General features: G+C 42.9%; 1 protein-coding gene across 3 annotated transcripts in view; it reads left to right on the top strand.

Annotated features, from left to right (window-relative positions):
* The window catches only part of PTPRO (protein tyrosine phosphatase receptor type O), a 229,769-nt gene that overhangs the window by 97,397 nt on the left and 104,717 nt on the right, over positions 1–27,655 (top strand). Inside the window, exon 1 of one of the 3 annotated variants that reach the window (XM_084632061.1) lies at positions 18,989–19,198. The exons of the other annotated variants lie outside the window; for them this stretch is intronic. The gene's annotated coding sequence lies outside the window, so the exon portion shown is untranslated. Of the gene's footprint in view, positions 1–18,988; positions 19,199–27,655 lie in introns of those variants that run through there. 3 annotated transcript variants of the gene reach the window in all.

Here is a 27,655-nt window from a genome sequence, read left to right as displayed (position 1 = left end):
AGAATTCCCCCAGGCGTAAAATATCTACCTACTTAGCACAGGAGAATTGTGAGCGTTTTGCAGATGATCTTCAGGTACAAACTATTAATATTTAGTAAAGATGCCTTTAGTTCAGAATACAATTAAGATTAATGGAATATTTAATGCATTTTATCAGACTTCATATACACAGCAAAATCCCCAGGCTTTATAGCCAGTTGTTTTAGGGAATTATAATTCCAAACTGTATTTCACGAAGATGAAAGCCATGGCTCCTTTGAGACAAGCAAATGTAAATCCTAAATATGAGCTTAAATGCTATTCTAAAAATATTTGAGATTTCAGATCATGAAAGGGGCAATCCTTCTCTCACAGAAGCATCTGAGTCATTATGGAGTGTCTCTGCTACTGCCTTGTGCCCTTAGGGAGAATTCCAGTCTTCTACAGACTTCCCCAGCACAAAATCCATTTATACGCAGGTATACTGGAACAAGGTTCTGCCTAAAGCTCTGTGAATAATTGATTGTTTTGGTTTGCTTGCTGAACGGAAAAAAAAATCATTTTGGAACTACCCAAACCAAAAATATTTTGGTTTTCTCAGCAAAATAAACAAACAACAAGTTCCAAGTCAAATAAAATGTTGTGTTCAACCTGAATAAAACATTGTGTTTAGATTTTGGGGGCAATTTTAACTGCTATTTTATTAAAAGCAAAGGAAATTTGGACACAAAATTTGCAAACTAAGAGGAGGTGGTGTTGGTGCTGCCCGGAGTTCTCCCATATCCCAGGTGAGCACTGCAACCACAGAGGAATATGGCACCAGCTGTTCAGTAGTTTTGTGAATGGTGCCTAAGTTCCTTTGTGAATCTAGCCCCCAGTCCCTCGATATTTTTAGGCTGCAATTGGATTTTTTGGTGAATAAACTATCTGTGAAAATTTCACCCAGCTCTAGTTATGCCCCTAACAGAATACATGTGCAGAGTTGGTGAATTGGATGAACCATCATCTAGGGGAAGAACCCTCAATAAGGATGGGAAGAGAGACACATTGACAGCAGGCTGCTGCCTCCTTCGCTGAACCAGGTGCATGGTTAAGTGTCAGATTGCCAATCAAGCTCTGTCTGCTAAAAGTATATTCCCCCTTTTTTAATAGAGAGGGGAAGGGAAATATAGAACCAATGTATTTATATCAGATTGCAAACACAGTGCCTAGTCTTTCATTGTCTTGCATGTTGTCTTTAACACAAGTTAAAGTTCACACAAGTGTAAGTGCAAATACCCGACGGTAGAGACTAATAATGCACACAATACCCACATATCATTATCCCATATTGTACACCAGGCTGTATCCAGAGTCTCTCCAATCACATCTGACTAGACAGTGTTTTGGGGATTTTAATGGAGGGAAAGGAAACCTTTCTCCTCGTAAATACTGTATTAATATATTCATATTTAAATCTCATCCAAGAAAGAGGAATGTGTGAAGTTTTTGATCACTTTCTGTGGGTGTGGTTCACCTTTCAAGATAGTATGTGAAGCCCCAATCCTCTCTCCTTCACCAAGCAAATGGACTTGGCACAAGGTGAGCCACTGTGACACCATCTCATCATGGGAGGTGCTTCTAATCCTTCTAGGTGCTTCTAAGGTTTCCCATCACCATGTAGTCTGAGCATTTTATATTAATGAATTTAACATGCCTGGGAGGTAAAAATTACCATCACCTCCACTTCACAGGTGGGGATGTGAGGCCTAGAGAGCATGTGGCCCTGTGTCCAGGGCTGTCCCTGGGGGGTTGCAGGGCCTGGTGCAGAATGACGGATTCATCTTTTCCTGGACCAACTGCGTTGGCTAATCGCACCCCGCCCATGGGACCACCCAAAGCGTGGGGCCCAGAGCAGTTGCCCCAGTTGGCCCAAAATGCAAAGGAGTTGAGATCCAGGTTTTTGATTTGGGCTCAAATCTAGATAAAACTCTGTAGTGGGTGAGGTTTTTTGCATAGTATGAAAAGCGCTATGTGGCTTTAAAACAATAGTCCAGATCCCCAATTGTTATAACTAACTGACATGGTTCCATTGGAGATATGCAGTTTATGCCCTCTGAAGATTTGTTCCATTTTATTGACAGCTGAGGAGGAATTTCATACATGATTGTTAAAACTATATATTTTTTTCTAAAAACCGCATCTGATAACAACGTAGCAATGTTTGGGTCTTTTAATCGCTTAGTATGTTTCAAATGTTCTACGCAATTACAGCACATTTTCAGAAAAGAAGTTCAGTGTGAGGATCTGGGGGGGATAATGTTTGTAATTCAAACAAGACTTGTCAAAGGAAAAAAGCTACAAGTGTGATAACTAATTGATTTTACATAAACAAAAATGATCAGGATTTCTCCCTGGTAAGACAGAAGTCTCTAAGAGGGATTTAATTAAATACATCTCAGTTCTTTCTGAGATTTTTAACTGCTTGGCAGAACATCCAAAAGAAAAATGATACTGTCTAGGAAGTAATTATCCAAAGTAGATGTGCTATTTGCCTTCTTTCCTGTTATACTTATCTCTAGCAGGGGAGGGGGCAAGGAAGTGGGGGGCAGGAAGAAATTGATTCTTAGCAATTTGAGATGTAAGGACATTTCTAGCACTGTCTCAACTGACCGAGCTGGGATTGGTTCCGCTATGGAGGGTTATGGGTGGTTGACAAGGGCAGGGAAATATTTAATGGCACTTTATTGTGTTAATGACTGGTGGAATATAAGGAGCTTGGGATATTGCGGTTTGGCATGAATAGTGAGAAGCCTAGTACTGGTCTCAGGCAGAGAAATTATAGGAGCAGTCTAGTGGTGAAATCCTGGGCTTCCCATTTGTACAATAATGCTTAATATTTATACAATGGTTTCTGGATTTCTGATCATGTCCTCTTTCTTACTGAATCCCTTCTGTGGCAGCACCCTGTCCATTTTATCAAGTTCAAGCTTTTCATCCTTCAAGGACCTTAACAGCAAGTCTCTTACCACATCATTGCCTGCTCCTCTTTCTTGCCAACAATGGCAGTCTCAAGCATCTGTTTGCCTGTTGCTCCCACAATTCTCTTTGTGCCTTTTTCCACACCACTCCCTTATGCATGGCATACCCTGCCCAATCTGATCCATGAGGCCAACAGCTTCTCCTTCTTCAAATCCCTCTTCCAGACACACAGATTCTATCCAGACACCAATAAGAAATCTTCCAACTTCTAATGGTAAGTTGAGGGGCTGCTATGTATATTTGACATATATTTTAAAATAACATACCCATAACAGATGTATATAAAATTTGCATATGCTTTGATTGCTACCATCTCCCACACCTTTCATATGTTGCTTGTCTTGCCTTTCCTCCCCCCACACCCCCAAAATAAAAGAAGATTGGAATTAATGTGCGTGTCCGTCGTAAACCTGACTACCTGTAATGTGTGTGGTGTATCCTGCTGCCACTTTCCCTTTGTCAGGTCCTTATCTTCTTGGTGTCCAGGTCACTGACAATGGGCCAGATACTTACTCATTGTAAATTGTTGCTGCTTCATTAATTTAATAGAGACACACTGATTTGCACCATCTTAGGATCTGGTCCAGTGTGTACAGCATACAGCACTGAGGGGTGCTAATCCTGAGTGGGGCTCTGGCTGCTACCTCAATACAATCATAAACAAGAGATGTGGTATCCTATGGAGCACAGCTCTGCGGTGCCTTCTTTAGAAGGCATAGGGTTTCGAGGGAGGGAATTGTTGATGAGATATGGGGGAATTAATAGCCCGGCACCCTGTCCATGTGGGGAGAATGGCAGGGCCATGTCTGACTTTTTCCGCTGTCTTGTAGCAGTAGGCTGTGAGAGCAGCTGAGCCCATTTGGGATAAGGTGTCTGTTTTTCAGCCTCATCGCTTTGCTTCATAAGATAATTCCTATTTTATATGAGATTTGCCCTGTGCAATAGGATTTGGTCCTTAACATGCAGGCCTCTGGTCTAAATTAATATCAGGATCCAAAAACCATTGTGTATAAATTTGTGAAACTCAAGAGTATTTTCTAATGTTAGTGGCAACAGTGCATCTTTTTTTCTCAATTAAGTGTCAATTATTGTGCGCACAAAATCCCTTTGCCTTTGCCAACACCCTAAGAAAAGCTGGGCCTGAAATAATCGTGTATTACTCTATGCATGACTGCTGCGGTCCATATCTTCCAATTGGCTTAATCCATTTCAGATGACTCAGGTTCAGTCTCTTGTCCCTTTCAGAAAGCAAAAGCCTGTCCAATGCTAAGAACAAATGAGAGAGCAGAAGAGAAGGAGGAATTTAATGTAGTGTTATTACTTCCCCCTACTACTCTTCTTTCAACTGGGAATTTAGAGTTATAGCATAGTTTGTTCACCAAAAATATTCGTTTGTTACTATCTATGGCTATGACAGTTTGATGAAGAGGACAGGGGGAAGTCTGTGTGCTTTCTGTTCCAGATAGTGTTATGCGGGGAGCCTGAGCCACAATATTCTTGAATCTGGATAAAAACTTTCCCAAAGTACAAGGGAGTTTGGATCCAGTATTTTTGCTTGCCCCTCTTATAGAGACAGTGTCCAAAACTGAAGTCCAGATCTGGTTTTAAACTTACCCCAAATGTAGAACTTTTTCAACCAGAGGGTTGATTGAAGCTCATCTGTAGATTTAATAATATTTAATAATATTTTCGATGCAGCAGTGTTGATTTAGTGGGTCTGGTGAAGACAAGCTAAGTTGATGGGAGAGCGCTCTCCCATCGATGTTTGTACTCACTTTCCGCTTCTCAGGGAGGTGACATCGTCGGGAGAGCATCTCCAATCAACACAGCACAGTGTAGACATCACTGTAAGTCAACCTAAATTATGTTGCCTTCAGTTATGTAACTGAAGTTGACATAATTTAGGTTGACTTATAGCAAGGTCTATACTGTGTTGTGTTGATAGGAGATGCCTTCCCAACTCTTGGGGAGATGGAGTACATATTTTGATGGGAAAGCACTCTGCCATCGACTAACTTGTCTTCACCAGACCTACTAAATCAACACCGCTGCATTAAGCCGTAAGTGCTGATTAAGCCGTAAGTATAGACAAGCCCTCAGTTCCCCATCTGTAAAATGGGGATTGCCCCTACCTCACAATGTTTTGCAAGGATAAATACATTAAAAATTGTGAGGGGTTTAGATTCCACAGGAATGGGAATCTTTATGGTCTAGTCTTGATTAAATGTGCGTTATTTTTATATCTTGTCTTCATATACATGAATATCAGAATTTTGAATTACAAAGATATGCAGATGTACAAAGATTTGTTCATTGAATTCTGATTTTGCTCCCATTTTCCTAGGTAACAATGAATATGAAGTGATTTGTAACCTCATGCTTGTTGTTAATTGTCACATGTTTTAGGAATACATGTCAACAAGGCTGTTTTGTTTCACCACAAGAGTCCTAATCGTGGATGACTTGTCTCCCCAGTGCACATTCAGATTTATTGTAGGTTACAAATTTTACAATATTACCTCTTCTGTGAAACATAGAGAAGGGTCTATCTTTTCAATTGAGGTGAAGGAAAGTTACACTGATAGGTCCTGCATATTGAGAGAATAATAAATCCCACAAATCAGTATTCATCACACATGGTACTTTGTACATAATGGGACTGTCATCTGGTTCAAGGAATATAGGACACGTCATTTCATAAGGATTCTATGTCCTTGAAATATTTCTCTGATGAATTGAGCACAAATAGGCTTCCCATTAATATCTGGCACACATGTTCTCCCCGCCTCCCCATTTAAAAACATTTTTACTGTAGCCAGTATAAAGTTCTTAATCTCCAACTGTGTTTGGGTTCTTGTATTCCTTTTTACATTAGTCCAGATGCACTGGTGCAGTACATGGTCTTATGCTAAAACCATGTCTCTTTGAAGTGCTTTTAATCCGTTCTGCCTTCCCCTTCAGGAATTCAGGCCTGAAGAGTCACTGTTCATATTTAGTGATTTGCTGGACCAGCAATTCTCTTTTATGAGGACATGGAATATTTTCCCCCCTTCTCTTGGCATATAAAGATCCAGGATTTATCCAAGAATGCATAGTGATGCCAAGAAGAAGGACAAAGCAGCTTTAGAGCTGGGTATATTTTATTATTTATTTAGATTTATGCAAATAATTAAAAAGCATCTGTCTATATGCTCTAGGCACCTGGAGGCAACTTAAAACTACATTACAAAAATACCCTCAGTGTAGTAATACAACTTAATAAAATCTATCACCAGGAAGCCAGAAGACATTATAATTCAATTCCCTCTTTTACAATTCATCAGTAACAAGTTGGGTAGTTCATATCCGTCTCATGAATGAATCCTAGAGGATGAATCAAAAAGCACAATGCTGCTTGGAATGAATTATTACTCCAGTGAAAAATTGGACTAATAAGCTTCAGGACCTCTGTTTTATCAGTGCAACTGAGTTAACAGGAAGTTAAAATTATTGTGCTTGCTTCTGTTTATTATCTGTTCATACTTCTAAAGAGAAAAGCGGGGAGGGCACCCAAAATGGGTTATTGAGCTGCTGAAAGCTTCATTTTTCAAAAACAGAAACGATAAACCCTCTTTTAATTCTGCAAGGAAGAAGAGCCAATCTTCCCCTCTAAATTTCCTCTTCCTCTTTCTGTTTTCTTCCCCTTCTCTTTCTTGCCAGAGGTAACCAAGTCTCTTCTCTTTATAACTGCAATATGTGGGCCTGATCCAAAGCCCATTGACTTCAGTGGCTTTGAAACTGCCCCAGTGTTTCAAAACTGAATTGGGAGAGAAGATCTGGGATTCTCCACAAGCAAACAGAAATACATGACAATGGGTTAAAAAAAAAAAGCAGATTTGCAGGGGCATAGTTGGGGCAGGCAGCAGAGAGAAATATGAAAGGAAGGATGTGTGTGTGGTTGTGGGGGCTGGAAATAAATCAAAAGTGTGTTTTAAACTTAAAACAAAATCTCCTATCCCCCAAACAAAACATCCTGTCTTAGTTAATTATATGGCCCCCATTACTGTCATGTCTGAGTGCCTCACAATTGTTAATGAATTTATCCTCACAAGACCCCCCTGTGCAGTAGGGAAGTGCTTTGAGCTCCATTGTACGGATGGATGAGGAATTGAAGCAGAGAGAAATTAAAGGCCTTTTAAAAATATCTAGCACCAAGTGACTTGCCCTAGGTCACACAAGACATTTGTGGTGGAACAGAACCTTGAACTTGGGTTTCCTGACGACCAGCCTGGTGCTCTAAGTGCTGGACCATCCTTCCTCAAACAAATAACTCCCACCCCCACGTCCCCGGTACCATTTACTTTTATTTCCATTTCTTCTTTTCTGTAAACTTTGAAGGTTTTCTGCTTCAGCCTGAGTGGATGGGGAGAAGCTGAGGCAATATCTTGAAAATGAGTACTGGAATTATTGAGAGCAGCGGAATTTACATATTAGCGGTATGGTTATTGAGAAATAACCATATTGTGATTATGCAAATCCTTGGATGCTGGTTGGCAAATGGCTGCCAGCCAGCGAGCCAGAACAACATGTATGTGTATATTATATTCAGTTATTGCAAAAGTAACCCAACAATGATTATGCAGCCAGAACTAAAGTGCAGAGAATTACAGAACTGAGGAAAAATTCCAGGGCATTAACAGCATTACCACACTGTCCTGGAGACAACGCTATTTCATTATAATGTTCTATCAGAGGATAACAAGCTAGCAACAATACACATCCATAGCCAATGAACTGGATAAATAATGAGTTTCCTTTCCAGTTCTCAGTTTTAAATATATTTTAATTATATATTATATAATATAATTATAAATATAAATATATATTATAATACTTCATACTTATACTGCATGATCTTTCATTTGAGGTCACAAAGCTCTTTGCATCATTAGTCAAGTAGCACTGTGAAGGAAGCACAGTAAATATGATTATACTTTATTGATGGGAAAATTGAAAGAGAGGTCACGTGAATTATCCAAGGTCACTCAGTGTATCAATTCATTCTATTCAGAGCAGGCAAGAGAATCCTGGAGTCCTGACTCCATCTCCCATCTTTTGAATTAAAATGAAGAAGTCATGATTTTTTTTTCCTTCGCAAGCTGCTCACTTTTACTTTACTGCAGCGTGACAGACTTGCCATTGACTGTTTCCACACACTTTCTCAATTGCGTTTACTCTCCTAGTGTATTAAGCCTTATCTTCCTCTACAGGCCACTGTCATGTTTGGAATAAAACTCAGTCAAGAGTTAAGAGAAGGAAAAAACCAGAGAAATATATAAGGAGAAATTGAAGGACCAAGGCCATGTTCTCTAAATTCGATTTTCAAGGATTTCTATCCACCAAACCAGGTAGAGGTTTAATACTGATGCTTTCTGTCCTGCTGCTGCAGCTGAGCTGTCTCAGGATAAGACACCAGGGTGATGGGAGTGTTTATAAATACCTGGGTAGGTCTTGATCAGATCACTGAGTAACTGTCAGGTGTAAAAACCACCCAAGAAGAGCAAGTAATAACACTTTACATTTACAGTATATAGCACCTTCTATCTGGTTATCTCAAGGTGCTTCAGTCACTAATAAATTAAACTTTGGAGCATAGCTGTGAGTTATATATTATCACTTTTATGGATGAGGAAACGGAGTGGTTCTGGAATTTACCCAAAGTCCCTCTGGTTAGAATCAAAAATAGGACGTAGATCTCCTGATTCACAGGCTTTAACAAGACCACCCTTCCTCACATAAGCCCCTGTTCACAAAAGGATTTAAGGATGTGCTTAAATCCAGTAGCACATTACATCATCTATTGTGATCAAGGTCCATTTGCAGGCCAGGAATCTCTCATACAAGTCATAATGACTGAGCCTTGGCTAAAAACTAACTTTAAATGAATTCAAAATCAGGGTTTAGTGACAGAAATAAGCATTGTGGGTTTGCAGTTGAGTCCATGCTGTGCAGAGAATTACAGAGCTCATCTCTTGCAAGCAAGTTAGGAAAAAATGTCGTTAATTGATTGGTTGTCAATCTCTTTGAGTTCAGGTGAGAGGGGAAATGAAAAGGGAAACCATAAAGCAAACACTCCAACAAGGAAGGCAATAAGCAGCCACATGAACTTTGTTTAAGTAACTGAAAAAATCTCAGCAGCACTCTCAACTCAACTCCTGCCAATTTGTGCAAAACAAGAGCACGGCCATGTGAGTGAAGGGCAGAATAACAGGTTCTGCGTGGATTTTAAAACCTTCTGTCTGAACTGAAAGAAATCATCTTTGAAGGGAGTGCATAGTCATGTGTCTGGTTATTGACAGCTTGGGGAGGAAAGCTACTGAGAGTAAGTATAGGGCGCTGGCCATGGTTGAAGAACAGGAGGGAAAGTCAGGTGATCTGAGTTTTATTCCTGACTGCCAAAAACTGCATTGTTGTTGCAGCTTGAAAACTTGTCTCTGGCTCTTCCAGCAGTAGAACTTGGCCATGTAAAAGCTATTATCTCATAAACTTGCATGACCTTTGAGAAAGTCTCTAAGGCTGAGATTTTCATAAGAGGTGAAGGGAGTTAAATTTGATTAAGGTTGAAATCAATAGCAAAGATCCCCTTGACTTTAATGGGGGCCAAGATTTCATCCTCAGGCTCCTTTGGTGTTCTCCCTGCAGATCTCTTGGGCATGTTTTAAAGCTTAATTCACTAACAGTAAAGTAGAGCTGGTCAAGAATTTTTCAACAAAACTGTTTTGCATCAGAAAATGCTGATTCGTTGAGGAAAAGTGTCAGGTCCAGGATGGAATTTCTGGTCAAAATGAGAAAGAATGACCCACCCCAGAAAAAACAATAGGCTGGTGGTTAGAGGTGCTAGGGTTTGAGTGAGGAGAGCTAGGTTTGAGTCCCTACTCTATCATGCTCCCACATCCCAGATGAGTGTCCTTATTGGCTGTATTGGGATGTGTGCCTCTGGTTTTTTGAAATAAATTCAAAAGATCTTGGTTTCATTCCAGTGAGAAATAGGGAAATGTTCAAAAAACTCAAACATTTCCACAGCACAGGAAAATATTTCTTGGCTAGTTCCATTGTAAAGTGCTCCAAGATCTTTGAATGGAAGGCATTGCATGAACGGAAGGTATTATTAGACATAGCTAGTGTCTGACTTCTCTGGAGTCGCACTCTTTGTGCCCTGTTGGGAAGAAGAGCCACTAGAGCTGCTTGATCAAAATAAACGTTATATGAAGCATTTGGAGCAAAGTGAAAGAATTTTTGTTTGATTTGAAATTTTTCATGATTATTTTTGTTTTTCAGTGAAAAAGTTTGAACAACAATGTTTTATTTAGAAAAATTTGTTTCAGGAAATGTTTTGGTGGGCACTTGCTCTTATTTTTAATTTTTTGCACAGGAAAAAATATAAAAAGTATTTTTTAAAATGTGAAAAATTTGAATTTTCCCCCCTTTCTTTCACTTTTTTCCCTTTCTCTCTCCATTTTTTGCACTGGAAAAATTAAGTTTCTTTGGGATTCTTTGGGAAGAAAATACCACCAAAAATAAGATATCATGGCAGACCTAATAAGTGGGGCAGCTCTCTACATACTGTCACTCTGTCTGGAGTGGCTCACAACAGTGAGTGCCAACCTTCATGGCAGACTGTCAAGAAGCAGGGCAGAGAGCCCAAACTAGTTGTATGTTCTGTAATTAAGGCTGAGAGTCTGTCACGGAAGTCACGGTTTCTGTGACTTCTGCAGCAGCCAGTGCTGGCTCAGGGGCTGCCTGAGCCAGGCAACTCTGGGCCAGCAGCAGCAGTTTGGGTGTGTGGGAGGGGGTTCAGGGCTAGGGGCAAAGGGTTGGGAGGTGTGAGGGCACTCATCTCAGGGCTGTGGGGGGCTCCCCCGCTCCCACTGGCTTGGCCCTTCAGCTCCAAGGCGGAGGGGCCAGGGGGCTCCACGTGCTGCCTGGGCCCACAGGCTCCGACCCCACAGCTCCTATTGGCTGCAGTTCCTGGCCAATGGGATCTGCGCAGCTGGCACTTGTGGCGGGAGCAGCACATGGAGCCCCCTGGCCCCTCTACTGCCTAAGAGCTGTAGGGACATGTGGAGCTGGGTAGGGAGCCCCTGCCAGCCTCACCAACCCACCCCTCCCCAGCACCAGCTCGGGGCCCGGGCTACACATCACTCCCCCCCCCCCGCACCAGCGGGGTCCTGAGCCACCTTCCCCAGCATCGGTGGTGCCCCTGGACCCTCCCCGCCCCAGAGCACCCATGGCCCCCGACCCAAGTTTTAGTTAGGAGTATATAGTAAAAGTCATGGACAGGTCACGGGCCATGAATTTTTGTTTATTGCCTGTGACCTGTCCATGACTTTTACTAAAAATATCCATTACTAAAACATAGCCTTATCTATAATTAGATTTTGCCAACCCAGTGACAAATGTGAATTCCTAAAGCACTTTAACAGTCTTACCATGGAGTCACAGACAGTCCCCTTCGGCATTCATGATGATCTTGGCATCCAAGCAAGCTGGAGTTAATGATAGTTGGTTACTGTACACCAAAGATCACAAAATATTCAGGTTGCTTCCAGTCCCAAGAGACCAGTCACTTATCCCAGGTCAGTTTGTACCTTAGATCTGTCACCAAAGACAATGCTTGTAGCCAATCCTGTAATAAACTAAGGATTTATTAACTAAGAAATGAGAGTTGTTACAAGGTTAAAGCAGACAAGTATATACACACAAATGATACAGTCTGTGGTTTTAAAAGGTGACAGAGTTGTAGTAATCTGTCAGCTTTAAAAGTCTTTTAAGGTTGACCTGGGGATCTCTACTTCGATTTCATTGGACTCTCACAGGGCTGGGGCAAACAGCAAAAAGATGAAACATTTTCTTGTCAGCTATTTTTATTTCCTTCTTCCAGAATTCAAGCTGTTGGGATGAGCCCTTTTGCATGTAACCTTTTCATGGTGTAAAGGAGCAATAAACAAAGTTTTTGTGTATTGTGATGTCTCACAATAGCCTGTTTAGTTTTCATAGTCCTCCTTGATGGGCAGGAGACGATCCCTCCAGTCTCATTTACAGCTTCAGAGCAAACATTTTTTTACAATTCCAAAGCAAAATCTTAAATATTAGCTTGTAGCATGTGATAAAGATATTATAAGTGAGATTAATGCATGCAGCAACTTGCAAGCATTTCATAAAGTCTAAACGCTAAACATGTTGCAAGTCCAATATCCATCGTAATCATACTAACAGAGATGAAACAGACTGGTGTGCAGCAATGAATTTGTCAGTGCTCAGCTGAAACCTAAAGTGTTGGCAAGAGTTGGCACCTGGCCTGCCAGCATGTCACATGTATTAGGCTGAAGTCTGTGATACAGTACAGTAAGCAGCATTGAAACAGTAAGTTTATTTTGTGGTTGACATTTCTTTATTCATCTAATATTTTAAAATATATTTTAACATTAATAATTATTACTTTCCATAGCAGCACAGCAGGATAAATAGCTAAACGGGTTGAAAAGAAGGGGGAAATGGGTGTACATTTTGTTTTGGTTTTTTTAGTATTTTCAGATTTGAAATGTCAAAAATGTGAAACATTTTTATCAGCTCTAGAGTTGGTCAGTAAACCAAGGAAAGATAATTAAAAATTGGCCTTTTTTCCCAAGTTTTTTTAAATTTTGAAGTGTAATCGGTTTAAAAATTCCAGAAATTTTAACTAGCTGGAGTAACTATGTACGGGGGGAGGTTTTAAAATGTGGATGATGTTGAGTAAGTAAATATATAATTAACACATTTTTGAACTGGGGATATAATTTACTTATGTCTCACACATGTTTTGAAGCTAACTTCACTATTATTTTTAAAGTGATTCAAGATCCTTGGATGAAAGACACTACAGAAATCCAAGGCATTATAAGACATAATGCCTGATGTCCTTTAAAATCTGGCACCTTATGATCAGAATATAGAATATCAGAACCCCTGGCTTCTCTTCTTAGTTCACCCGCTGACTTGCTTTGTGATTCCAGACAGATCTGATAACCTCTTTGGGTGAGGCAAGATAGGTGAGGTAATAACTTTTATTGGGCCAACTTCTGTTGGTGAGAGAGACAAGCTTTCAAGCCAGAAGAGCTCTGTGTGACTCGAAAACTTGTCTCTCTCACCAACAGAAGTTGGCCTGATAAAAGATATTACCTCTCCCACCTTGTGTCTCTAATATCCTAGGACCCACACAGCTATAAAAGTACACTGCATACAACCTCTTTGGTCCTCAGTTTCCCCAGATGCAAAGTGAATATAATAGCTTCCTCGCAGCAATATTGTTAGAATGTATCATTTGTTGAAATATTCTTCAACGTCCTCAGATGCAAAGGGGTTGTGTAAATGCAAAGAAGTATTATATATATGCAAGGAAACGTTGTATTGTCACCCCTACGGTGCCTAGACATTTGTTTTTTTCCCCAGAATTTAAGAGCCACCTCATATGAACTTTTCATCCTCCTATCTGGAATAAGTGCAACCCTGATCATTTTATACTTGTGCAAGTGGGAATTTGCATTCTGTGTCCTCCCAAGGCAGGGAAAGCAACTAGATTGGAGAAAGGCACTGTAGGGACCACTCAAGCCCTGGCAGGGGGATTTGACTAGATGGTGTAATAGGTCTTTCCCATGCCAGATCATATTTTCTGTTATTCTGATAACAGATCACGTGGGAAGAGCTGTTTTAATTAAACCATAGTTCATCTCAAATCTATGGTGTTTTTGTCCCCTAGGGATTGACTACATTTTAATTACACATGCTCTGTAAATAACTAATAGCTATATATTTGTGCTGGTAGTTGGGGATGGAGTACAATTTAATATAGTCTTTCTGTCATGGTTTTATTTACAGAGAGAAGTTTAAAGAATTATTTGGATTAAAGATAGATTGAAGCCTGGATCTGAATTTACAAGGGGCTGTGTGTATGTGCATTTGATCTAGAAGAGAGAGAGATACCATTCATAAGTTCTCATCTAGATTTGAACTTCCTCAAAGTTCCTGGTCTTTGGATCTCTAGGTTTGGTTTGTGCCCATCACAATTTTTTTTTTTTTTGCCAGGGGGTGGGAGGGAGCTAAATATTTGGTATTTTTACTACGTGTTACCTTTTTTTAAGAATCATCATCTTAACTGAATCCGAACACTTCCATTTCTCACCTATTGTGATTCAATTAGTTATAGTAAAAGCAGGGCTTAAATTCAGCTGGAGCTGTCCGGAGCAGAGATCTGGTAAATATTTTCAACCCTCTTGGAGTTTTTATAGCACGTTGGCGGGGGAAGTGGAGGGGGGGCTCCAGGAAATACTCCATAAGAATTTAAACCCTGAGTAAAAGGGTGAACAGTCTCTAGGAATCGCTCTAAAACCCAGTAGACTGGCTTCAGCAAATAGTAGCAAAACATCACACTCCATAGATAAAACGTTGACATTTGCTTAAAAAACAAGCACTACTACCTCAATTGCTGCAGGGAGAGGAAAGGGGGATGCTGTCTCTTTAAAGCTGTCCCCAAGAACAAAGAATTTTTTAACCTTATTTATAAAATATGATTAGCAGCTTGTTCTTACTGGTTTCTTAAGACCCCAAATAGCATGAGTGCCGAGGACACTGTTAATAGAGCAGAATGCCAGAAATGATGTGTTAACCTAAATAAAATGTCATAAATTATTGAGCATCAATGTTCTTGTTTTATTTTCACTCCTTAAAATACTCCTTTTTGCATGGAAAATCTTTATGGCAAGGTGATTCCATTTCTACAGAGTTATCTGTTTATAACCTGTGAAGAACTGGCGCTCAAAGTGAAAGCGCCGATGGCAAGGCCTTCTTGGTTTACTGAATCCCATCCTATTATTCCTGTGTCAATCCTTTATGACCACCTCAGACAATTCCTGTCGTCTTATGCTTGACACTCTTCAAAACTGTGTCCTGTCCTAGGGTGCACTGGACAACGTGTAATGTCCAGGATGGATTCTTCCAAGGCACTCACAGTGTCTCTGCCTACTCAACTGACAATCTGTAATAGACTGTAATAATCTGTCAAGTAAAAAAATTCCAGGGAGAGTCTTGACATGTTCCATCTTCCATAAAGGGGGTTGTTTATTGTCTATCATGCAAACAGAATCCTCTCCAAAAGGAGAAGTTAGCAACTTTCAGGCCTGGCTACTTTGGTTGTTTCAAAGTCCTGGTCTAGAACCTGGAGGGGGATCTTTTCCAGGACTGGGTTATGCTTACCTTTGTGACTGCCTCTGTCCTTGTGCCATACCATAACCATTCGTAACAGTAACAGTTGTGATCATCTGAGGCATTTTTGCTAACACTTCCCACTATAAGAGCAAAGGGGCAGGACAAAGGGGCAGTCCCAGTGTGGGGCTTAGTGGCTCTGGAACTATTTGGGGCCACATGGAATGTGCTTCAGAACCTATGTGTTTTCCCACTTTAGCCCATGAGGGAGTGGAAAAATGAGTGAGGTAGAGATGGGAATGTGGTGGAGCATGTCAGGTAACCGCAATGGAGGTGGTACTGGGGACCAGAAAATTTCCTGAGGGGAGTATTTAAGAAATGTTTGAAATTTCAAAATAGAAGTAATGTGCCTGAAGCAGTGCTTCTCCACCTCTTTCAAACTGAGATCTCATGTTACAATAGACAAAAGCTGCATGACCCCGACCTCCTCTTCCATCAAGCCGTAAAAAGGGACTGTGGTGTGACTCTTCCACATCTGTTTTTGGCCCTCAGAGGATGAAACCTCTGTTAGTGTTTCTCAAGCTTTTTCTGCTGGCAACTCCCTTCGGACTAAAAGAAAATTATGACACACCCCGCCCCCGTACCAAGGGTGGCACCAGTCTCTTCCCAGTCTGGGGGCTCAGGTGGGCTAGACAGAAAATTAGGGATGTGGGATGTGCTATACCATGTCACCCTTATTTCTGAGTAAGATTTGACTTTTGCACTGGGAGGGTTTGCTGTAGGGGGCATGTCTATAGCTCCTGAAAGCCCCCATTAGTCCCACTCCTGCCCTCTACTAAGAATTGAAAAGGTAGGGGGCTGAAGCCACCAAGGCCCTGTCACTGGGGATAGGCCTGAAGCTGGTGATGGGGCTCCAGCAGCTTCAGCCCCAGCCCTGGGAGGCAGGGCTCCAGCAGCTTCAGCCCCAGGGCTCGGGCAGCTTCAGCCCCAGTTCTTTTTTTAACCCAGTTATACTTTCTGGCTGTCACAACATCCACTTGCAACAAGTTCCATAGGTGCGTTGTGTGGAAAAAGTACTTCCTTTTGTGTGTATTCAACCTGCTGCCCGTTAATCTCATCAAGTGACCCTTGGTGTTTGGATTGTGTGAGGGAGCAAAGAACACTTTCCCCCGCCAATCATGATTTTATAGATCTCCATCATATCCCCCCCTTAGTTGTCTCTTTTCTGAGCTGAACAGCCCTCATGGTTTTAGACTCTTCTTGTACGGAAGCTCTTTCACACCCTTGATTACCTTTGCTGCCCTTCTCTGAACCTTTTCCAGTTCCACTATATCGTTTCTGAGATGGGGTGACCAGAGCTGGAAACCGTGCACCATGGATTTATATAGTGGCACTATATGATACTTTTGTCTTATTTTAAATCCCTTTCCTAATAGTTCCTAACATTCTGTTTGGTTTTTTTGACTGGTGCTGCACATCGAGTGGAAGTTTTCAGAGAACTCTCCATGGTGACTCCAAGACCTCTCTTGGGTGGTAACAGCTAATTTAGAAGCCGCCATTGTATATGGAGTTGAGATTATTTTTTCCAATGTGCGTTACTTGGCACTGATCAGTGTTGACTTTCATTTTCCATTTTGTTGCCCAGTCATCCAGTTTTGTGAGATCCCTCTGTAATTCCTTTCAGTCTGCTTTGGACTTAACTATCTTGAATAATTTTGTATTGTCTACAGGCTCTGCTGTTTCACTGTTCATTCCCTTTTCCAGATCATTAATATATTGAACAGCACTGGTCTCAATACAGGTCCTTGGAGACCCTGCTTTTCATCTCCCTCCATTGTGAAAACTGAGCATTATTCCTGCCCTTTGCTACTGATCCATGAGAGGACCTTCCCTCGTATCCCATGGCTGCTTAGTCTGCTTAAGAGCCTTTGGAGTGGGACCTTTGAAATTCCAAGCATGCTATATCGACTGGATCACCCTTATCCACATGCTTTTTTGACTCCCTCGAAGAATTTTAATTGATTTGTGAGGCATGACTTCCCATTACAAATGCCATGTTGACTACTTCCCCAACAATTCGAGTTTATCTATGTGTCTAATAATTCTGTTCTTTACGATAGTTTCTACCAATTTGCCCAGTACTGAAGTTAGGCTTACAGGCCTATAACTGCCAGGATCTCCCCTGGAGCCCTTTCAAAATCGGTGTTACATTTGTTACTTTCCAGTCATCTGGCACAGAGGCTGTTTTCAACTGTTATTACAGTTCTGCAATTTCACATTTGAGTTCCTTCAGAACTCTTGGATGAATACCATCTGGTCCTGGTGACTTATTACTGTTTTATTGATTTATTTTAATTTACTGTTTAATTTATCAGTTTGTTCTAAACCCTCTTCTATTGACAGAAGGGCATACTAGCGGATCATAGCGATTCCCTTTTGGCCTTACCAAAAAAAAAGAATCTCTGAATATAAGTCACTTACGGCAATATTTTCAACATTGGCCACTCATTTTGTGTGCCCCAGTTTTCAGTTACTCAATATGAGACACCCTGGGCCTGATTTTTCAGAACTGCTGCATACCCACATCTCCATCTGAAGTTAATGGAACATTTGGCTGATCGGCACTTCTGAAAATCGGGCCCAACATGTCACAGGTTGGATACCCAAAGACTAAGGAGCACAAAATCAGTGGCCTTTTTCAAACTTTGACCTTTCTGTAACCCTGTTCCTCCATATGTAAAGCTTGTACTGTTATAGGACAGTGGTCACTGATTGGTCGATCCTAGAGGATCTCCCAGTTGATTGAGATCTCCAGTGGTGCAGTGTGGCTGCAGCTAAGGCAGACTCCCTGCATACCCCGGCCGCATGCTGCTCCTGGAAGCGGCCAGCGCAGCCCTGGGGGCAGGGAGGTAGGGGTCTCCCTCCGCGCAATGCTCCTGTCTCCAAGCACTGCTCCTGCAGCTCCTGTTGGCCAGGAGAGCTGTAGGGGTGGTGCTTGCAGAGAGGCACAGCACGCAGAGCCATGTGCCCTCCCCGCCTTCCTCCCAGGGGCCACAGGGGCGTGTTGGCCCCTTCCGGGAATGGCATGGGACTGGGGTAGGCAGGGAGCCTGCCTTAGCCTTAGATGGGAACTGCCAGAGGTAAGTACTGTCCAGCAGGAGGCCACACCCCAACCCCCATCCCTGAGCCCCCTCCCAGAGACAGCACCCCAAACCCCCTCCCACACCCAAGCCCTGACCCCCCTCCCAGAGTCAGCACTCTGTACCCCAACACTCTGCCCCAGCCCTGAGCCCCTCCCACAGCCAGCACCCTGTATCCTCTCCAACACCCCAACACACTGCCCCAGCCCAGAGCCCTCTCTTGCACCTAAACTCCTTCCTAGAGCTTGCACCCCGAACCCCAACCCCCTGCCCCAGCTCGGTGAAAGTGAGTGAGGGTGGGGGAGAGCGAGCGACGGAAGGGGGGGAATGGAGTATGTGGGATGGGGCTTTGGGGAAGGAGTGGGGCCTCGGGGAATGGGCAGGGTAGATCCTGGGTTGCCCTTAGATTCAAAAAATGATCTTGGGCATAAAAAGGTTGGAGACCACTGTTATAGGAAGCTAAAAGGAGGACATAGCTCTATATTCTGGAAGTCTATGAGCTCTGCTGCATTCCATTTATTTTCCCGTTACTCTTTGAATAGCCATTTGTGTGATGTCATTATATTTTCTTGATTTTTTTTTTTATTGGGAACTGGTTGTAGGTTGGAAATTCCATTGGCATGACTTCTCCCTGAGCTGAAGGGCACTCAAGCAGACACAACCATGCAGGATTCATTTTCCCGCTTTTTCTAAGTCGTTTGGTGCAGCACAAGCTTGTGATAATAAACTCAGAAGGAAGTTGGAGCTAATCATTTGGTTCAGAATGCACAAGTCCTGCCAATTTTCCCCACGGGCATGAAACAGCCATTCTAGCTGCGACACCAGCAAATTAAATCCTGAAGGTAGCTGACCAGAAGTAATGAAATGTGTATTTCCATACTGATGCTGTCAGTCCTAAGAGACACCAGCTTTACATTCTAGTTAAATGGGGCATGTTTGTCACTGACAGTGGTGCTTAGAAACAATGCTGGTTTTGTCCCCACCCTTCCTCTGAAAAGCACAAAACCAACATTGGCTAGTAACCTTCTTCTCTCACACTCCAAAAAAGAGAACATCAGACATTGGCCCACTCTTTTAGAAACATTAGAAAATCAGACTGCATATGCAAGAGGGGAGAAAAATGACCTAAGTTTTCACATACATTTTTGAGTCCTGTATTCTGATCTATCTGTCCCTGCATTTTGAAATCAGAACCTGAGTGTCAGAACCAAAGATCAGAAATTGTTGAAGAAGGCCACGCAATGCCTGTAATGTATAGAACAGATGTCACTCCAAAGATGTGCATCATTCAGGCAATAGTTTAAAGCACATGAGCACAGGTGTGTGAGGGAGGGAGATTACTTCTTTTACAAACTCACTGGCAGCAGTTTGCTTCAGTGATAACTCACTTGGAATTAATTATTGTCTGCATCTGAATCTTACCACTGATAACAGTAGCAACTTACTGTGAGGATTTGATATATGGTGTACTACAGTTATGTTATGATGATCATATCAGAGTTATGTAGGGGGGTCACCTGGCTGTCAGATGGATGGAATTCACTATCAAGTCCAGCACACCTTGTGATGGGAAAAACTGCAATAAAATGTACTTTGGTGCAGTTAGTACAACACCCATATACACATCAAAGAATAAAATCGCACCAAATATGAATGACACTTATAAGCATATAATTATATGCTGAGACTATATACAACTCTGCAATTATATCATTAATTTCCAGCTGTACTTTATTAGCACTACCAGTAATCTAAATTACGATTAATATGAGCAACTATGGTTTAAACTGTAATTGCGTGCCTTAAAACATACAGATTTTCAATGGGGCTTTTTGTTTGCTTGTTTCCTTTAAATGTGTCAAGGTTCCTTCCCCACTCTGAACTCTAGGGTACAGATGTGGGGACCTGCATGAAAGACCCCCTAAGCTTATTCTTACCAGCTTAGTTTAAAACTTCCTCAAGGTACAAACTTTTACCTTTTGTCCTTGGACCTTATGCTGCCACCACCAAGCGTGTTAAACAAAGGACAGGGAAAGAGCCCACTTGGAGACGTCTTCTCCCCAAAATATCCCCCCAAGCCTTACACCCCCTTTCCTGGGGAAGGCTTGATAAAAATCCTCACCAGTTTGCATAGGTGAACACAGACCCAAACCCTTGGATCTTAAGAACAATGAAAAAGCAAGCAGGTTCTTAAGAGAATTTTAATTAAAGAAGAAGTAAAAGAAAAACCTCTGTAAAATCAGGAAGGGAAATACCTTACAGGGTAATCAGATTCAAAACATAGAGAATCCCTCTAGGCAAAACCTTAAGTTACAAAAAGACGAAAAAAACAGGAATATACATCCCATTCAGCACAATTTATTTTATCAGCCATTTAAACAAAAGAGAATCTAACGCTGTCATAAATATAAAGGGAAGGGTAAACCCCTTTGAAATCCCTCCTGGCCAGGGGAAAGCTCCTCTCACCTGTAAAGGGTTAAGAAGCTAAAGGTAACCTCGCTGGCACCTGACCAAAGTGACCAATGGGGAGACAAGATACTTTCAAAAGCTGGGAGGAGGTAGAGAAACAAAGGGTCTGTGTCTGTCTGTAGTCGTCTTTGCCAGGGACAGAACAGGAATGGAGCCTTAGAACTTTTAGTAAGTAATCTAGCTAGGTATGTGTTAGATTATGATTTCTTTAAATGGCTGAGAAAAGAATTGTGCTGAATAGAATAACTATTTCTGTCTGTGTATCTTTTTTGTAACTTATGGTTTTGCCTAGAGGGGTTCTCTATGTTTTTGAATCTAGTTACCCTGTAAGATATCTACCATCCTGATTTTACAGGGAGGATTTCTTTATTTCTATTTACTTCTATTTTTTATTAAAAGTCTTCTTGTAAAACACTGAATGCTTTTTCATTGTTCTCAGATCCAAGGGTTTGGGTCTGTGGTCACCTATGCAAATTGGTGAGGCTTTTTATCCAACATTTCCCAGGAAAGGGGGGGTGCAAGTGTTGGGAGGATTGTTCATTGTTCTTAAGATCCAAGGGTCTGGGTCTGTAGTCACCTAGGCAAATTGGTGAGGCTTTTTACCAAACCTTGTCCAGGAAGTGGGGTGCAGGGTTTTGGGAAGTATTTTGGGGGGAAAGACGCGTCCAAACAGCTCTTCCCCAGTAACCAGTATTAGTTTGGTGGTGGTAGCGGCCAGTCCAAGGACAACGGGGGGAATATTTTGTACCTTGGGGAAGTTTTGACCTAAGCTGGTAAAGATAAGCTTAGGAGGTTTTTTCATGCAGGTCCCCACATCTGTACCCTAGAGTTCAGAGTAGGGGAGGAACCTTGACATGGTGGCATAGTGGTGGGATTAATCTGAAATCATTTTGAGATCCAGTTGAGATTTTTTGAACTAGAAATACAGATTTTAAAAAGGAATTTTTAAGAAGTCCAGAAAGCTTTGAAACTGAAAGCAGCTTGGTTTTTCTCTGCTTTGTGGCCAAGCAGAGACAAAAGGGGATTATCTTGTGAATTGCAGGTTTTCTTTGCCTGGAGGCAGGGTACTTAACTCCTGCAGGGAAATTCACAGTCTTCCAACCCAGAGTTTTTTTTTCTTTTCTTCCTAAAAGTAAATAGGGGGGGTGTGCTCTACCCATTTGCCTGGAGACAAAAGTGGCAGGGTTTTTTTTTTTAGGATTTTGATTTTTTTTGTTTTACAAGGAGCATAGGTTTGAAAAGGAATTTTTTTTTTCTTTGGGCTGGGTAAGCAGGTTTCCAAGTAGTTGGAGGTATTTTACTTTAATTTGGGCCCAGAGCAGAGACAAGGGAATTGTCTTTTTCTGTAGGCTGACAATCACTATCAGAGAATAGGTATTCTATTCCAGCACAGCAAAATTTTACAGCCAAGTTTTGTTTGTTTATTTCTAAACCTCGGGTGTAAAGTTAGTAAAAACAGAGAGGTTAGAATGGCAAAATCCATGGCTCGACTACAGCTCGAATTAGCCAAATTTCAGGCTGAGGAAAGACAAAGGGAACATGAAAGACAGATAGAACTCATGCGGCTGAAGAAGGAACAAGAAAGGGAGGCAGAACAACACCAAGCGGCTGCTCACAGGAGAGCTATGGAAGCGAGGGACAAAGAACTGGAGGAGAAGGAAAAATAGAGGAAGTATGTGGAGGAGATGGAGAAGATAAAGGCTCAGCAGAATATCCCAACAAACCCTAGTAATCCTTCTCCAAGTACCACTTCCCATCCCAGAAAGTTCCCCACCTACAAGGCAGGTGATGATACTGAGGCCTTCCTAGAAAACTTCGAAAGGGCCTGCCTTGGGTACAACATCTCTACTGACCAATACATGGTAGAGCTGAGGCCGCAGCTCAGTGGACCCTTAGCTGAGGTGGCAGCTGAAATGCCTAAAGAACACATGAACAAGTATGAACTGTTTAAATCCAAGGCGAGAGTCAGAATGGGGATAACACCCGAGCAGTCTCATCGGAGGTTCAGAGCCCTAAGGTGGAAACCAGACATGTCATTTACCCGACATGCCTACCACATTGTGAAACATTGGGATGCCTGGATATCAGGAGCAAGTGTTGAATCTCCAGTAAATTTGCCCTTCCTAATGCAAATGGAACAATTCTTAGAGGGTGTTCCTGAGGAAATAGAAAGATACATCCTAGATGGGGAACCCAAAATTGTAATTGAGGCAGGAGAGATTGGAGCCAGATGGGTGGAGGTGGCAGAGAAGAAGAAAACTAGTCGCAGTTGGAGCGGAGACCAGAAGGGACCACCCCAGACCACACCCTATTACCGGGGGCCGCCCAAAGCCCCACCTACCTCCCAAAGAACCCTCCAGACCCCTTATCGTCCCACCACCCCGTTCTCCAGCAACCCTCCTCGCCCCAGTGACCCGTCAGCTGGATGATGTTTTAAGTGTAACGAGCTGGGGCATGTAAAGGCCAACTGCCCCAAGAACCCCAACAGATTACAGTTCATTGCACCGGAATCACACCAGAGGTCCACAGGCCCAGATACCTCCCAGATACCCTTGGAGCGGAGGGAAACTGTGAGTGTGGGCGGAAAGAAGGTCACCGCGTGGAGGGACACCGGAGCACAAGTGTCAGCTATCCATGCTTCCTTAGTGGACCCCAATTTAATCAACCCAGAGATCCAAGTGACGATTCAACCCTTCAAGTCCAACTCTTTCAATTTGCCTACAGCCAAGTTGCCTGTCCAGTACAAGGGCTGGTCAGGAATGTGGACTTTTGCAGTCTATGATGATTATCCCATCCCTATGCTGTTGGGGGAAGACTTGGCCAATCATGTGAAGCAGGCCAAGAGGGTGGGAATGGTCACCCGCAGCCAGGCTAAACAAGCCGTGAGGCCTAGCTCTGTCCCGGAAACTTCTATCAGGACCCAGTCAGAGGTGATGGACCCGGACCCCAGGCCAATGTCTACAACAGCAGTAGTGGATCCAGTCCCAGAGACCCAGATGGAACCAGTCCCAGAACCGGAACCAGCCAAACAACCAACACCAGACCCCGTGCCAGCACTGAATCCAGTACTTGCAACCTCAACACCAGAGGGCCCCACCGAACCTGAACTGGCAGCAGCCGATAACCCTACACAAAAGGCTCAGCTGGAGCCTGAATCCCAACATAGTACACCAGCGGAGAGCGGTTCACAGTCAACAGAAACAGCTCCATCTCCTATATCGCTTCCAGAGGGACCAAGCCTAGGTCCACAATCCAATGAGGAACTGATGTCTCCAGCATCAAGGGAACAGTTCCAGACCAAACAGGAAGCAGATGAAAGCCTCCAGAGAGCTTGGACGGCGGCACGGAGCAACCCACCGCCTCTCAGCTCTTCTAATCGATCCAGGTTTGTTGTAGAAAGAGGACTTTTATACAAGGAAACTCTTTCTGGTGGACACCAGGAAGACTGGCATCCTCAGAGACAGTTGGTAGTTCCAACTAAATACCGGGCCAAGCTCTTGAGCTTAACCCATGATCACCCTAGTGGCCATGCTGGGGTGAACAGGACCAAAGACCGTTTGGGGGGATCATTCCACTGGGAGGGAATGGGCAAGGATGTTTCTACCTATGTCCAGTCTTGTGAGCTGTGCCAAAGAGTGGGAAAACCCCAAGACCAGGTCAAAGCCCCTCTCCAGCCACTCCCCATCATTGAAGTTCCATTTCAGCGAGTAGCTGTGGATATTCTGGGTCCTTTTCCGAAAAAGACACCCAGAGGAAAGCAGTACATACTGACTTTCATGGATTTTGCCACCCGATGGCCGGAAGCAGTAGCTCTAAGCAACACCAGGGCTAAAAGTGTGTGCCAGGCACTAGCAGACATTTTTGCCAGGGTAGGTTGGCCCTCCGACATCCTCACAGATGCAGGGACTAATTTCCTGGCAGGAACTATGAAAAACCTTTGGGAAGCTCATGGGGTAAATCACTTGGCTGCCACTCCTTACCACCATCAAACAAATGGCATGGTGGAGAAGTTTAATGGAACTTTGGGGGCCATGATACATAAATTCGTAAATGAGCACTCCAATGATTGGGACCTAGTGTTGCAGCAGTTGCTCTTTGCCTACAGAGCTGTACCACATCCCAGTTTAGGGTTTTCCCCATTTGAACTTGTATATGGCCGTGAGGTTAAGGGGCCATTGCAGTTGGTGAAGCAGCAATGGGAGGGATTTACACCTTCTCCAGGAACTAATATTCTGGACTTTGTAACCAACCTACAAAACACCCTCCGAACCTCTTTAGCCCTTGCTAGAGAAAACTTACAGGATGCTCAAAAAGAGCAAAAAGCCTGGTATGATAAACATGCCAGAGCGCGTTCCTTCAAAGTAGGAGACCAGGTCATGGTCTTAAGGGCACTCCAGGCCCATAAAATGGAAGCATCGTGGGAAGGGCCATTCACGGTCCAGGAGCGCCTGGGAGCTGTTAATTATCTCATAGCATTCCCCACCTCCAACCGGAAGCCTAAGGTGTACCATATTAATTCTCTAAAGCCCTTTTATTCCAGAGAATTAAAGGTTTATCAGTTTACAGCCCAGGGAGGAGACGACGCTGAGTGGCCTGAAGGTGTCTACTACGAAGGGAAATGTGCTGGTGGTGTGGAAGAGGTGAACCTCTCCATGACCCTTGGGCGTATGCAGCGACAGCAGATCCAGGAGCTGTGCACTAGCTACGCGCCAACGTTCTCAGCCACCCCAGGACTGACTGAACGGGCATACCACTCCATTGACACAGGTAATGCTCACCCAATTAGGGTCCACCCTTACCGGGTGTCTCCTCAAGCTAAAACTGCTATAGAACGGGAGATCCAGGATATGTTACAGATGGGTGTAATCCGCCCCTCTGAAAGTGCATGGGCATCTCCAGTGGTTCTAGTTCCCAAACCAGATGGGGAAATACGTTTTTGCATGGACTACTGTAAGCTAAATGCTGTAACTCGCCCAGACAACTATCCAATGCCACGCACAGATGAACTATTAGAGAAACTGGGATGGGCCCAGTTCATCTCTACCTTGGACTTAACCAAGGGGTACTGGCAGGTACCGCTAGATGAATCTGCCAAGGAAAGGTCAGCCTTCATCACACATCTCGGGCTGTATGAATTTAATGTACTCCCTTTCGGGCTGCGAAATGCACCCGCCACTTTCCAAAGACTTGTAGATGGTCTCCTAGCGGGATTAGGAGAATATGCAGTCGCCTACCTTGACGATGTGGCCATATTTTCGGATTCCTGGGCAGACCACCTGGAACATCTACAAAAAGTCCTTGAGCGCATAAGGGAGGCAGGACTAACTGTTAAGGCTAAGAAGTGTCAAATAGGCCTAAACAGAGTGACTTACTTTGGACACCAGGTGGGTCAAGGAACTATCAGCCCCCTACAGGCCAAAGTGGATGCTATCCAAAAGTGGCCTGTCCCAAAGTCAAAGAAACAGGTTCAATCCTTCTTAGGCTTGGCCGGTTATTACAGACGATTTGTACCGCACTACAGCCAAATCGCTGCCCCACTGACAGACCTAACCAAAAAGAAACAGCCAAATGCTGTTCAGTGGACCGAAAAGTGTCAGAAGGCCTTTTACAAGCTTAAAGCAACACTCATGTCTGACCCTGTACTAAGGGCCCCAGACTTTGACAAACCGTTCCTAGTAACCACAGATGCATCCGAGCGTGGTGTGGGAGCAGTTTTAATGCAGAAAGGACCTGATCAAGAATTCCACCCTGTAGTGTTTCTCAGCAAAAAACTGTCTGAGAGGGAAAGCAACTGGTCAGTCACTGAAAAAGAATGTTACGCCATTGTCTACGCTCTGGAAAAGCTACGCCCATATGTTTGGGGACGGCGTTTCCACCTGCAAACCGACCATGCTGCACTGAAGTGGCTTCACACCGTCAAGGAAACTAACAAAAAACTTCTTCGGTGGAGTTTAGCTCTCCAAGATTTTGATTTCGACATCCAACACATCTCAGGAGCTTCTAACAAAGTGGCTGATGCACTCTCCCATGAAAGTTTCCCAGAATCAACTGGTTAAAATCGTCCTTGAGATGTGGAAAATATTGTTAGTCTTTATGTACTTGGTAGTATATTTAGAGATGCATGTGTCTTATTAACTCTGTTTTTCCTAGAGCTCCAGAAAGAAATCCCAGCCAGTGTTTCACCCTAGCTGAGATTTGGGGGGCGTGTCATAAATATAAAGGGAAGGGTAAACCCCTTTGAAATCCCTCCTGGCCAGGGGAAAGCTCCTCTCACCTGTAAAGGGTTAAGAAGCTAAAGGTAACCTCGCTGGCACCTGACCAAAGTGACCAATGGGGAGACAAGATACTTTCAAAAGCTGGGAGGAGGTAGAGAAACAAAGGGTCTGTGTCTGTCTGTAGTCGTCTTTGCCAGGGACAGAACAGGAATGGAGCCTTAGAACTTTTAGTAAGTAATCTAGCTAGGTATGTGTTAGATTATGATTTCTTTAAATGGCTGAGAAAAGAATTGTGCTGAATAGAATAACTATTTCTGTCTGTGTATCTTTTTTGTAACTTAAGGTTTTGCCTAGAGGGGTTCTCTATATTTTTGAATCTAGTTACCCTGTAAGATATCTACCATCCTGATTTTACAGGGGGGATTTCTTTATTTCTATTTACTTCTATTTTTTATTAAAAGTCTTCTTGTAAAACACTGAATGCTTTTTCATTGTTCTCAGATCCAAGGGTTTGGGTCTGTGGTCACCTATGCAAATTGGTGAGGCTTTTTATTCAACATTTCCCAGGAAAGGGGGGGTGCAAGTGTTGGGAGGATTGTTCATTGTTCTTAAGAT

The sequence above is a fragment of the Lepidochelys olivacea genome (assembly GCF_965140295.1).
Source record: "Lepidochelys olivacea isolate rLepOli2 genome assembly, chromosome: 1".
Lineage (NCBI taxonomy): Eukaryota > Metazoa > Chordata > Testudines > Cheloniidae > Lepidochelys > Lepidochelys olivacea.
This window is presented reverse-complemented; position numbering and strand designations above follow the sequence as displayed.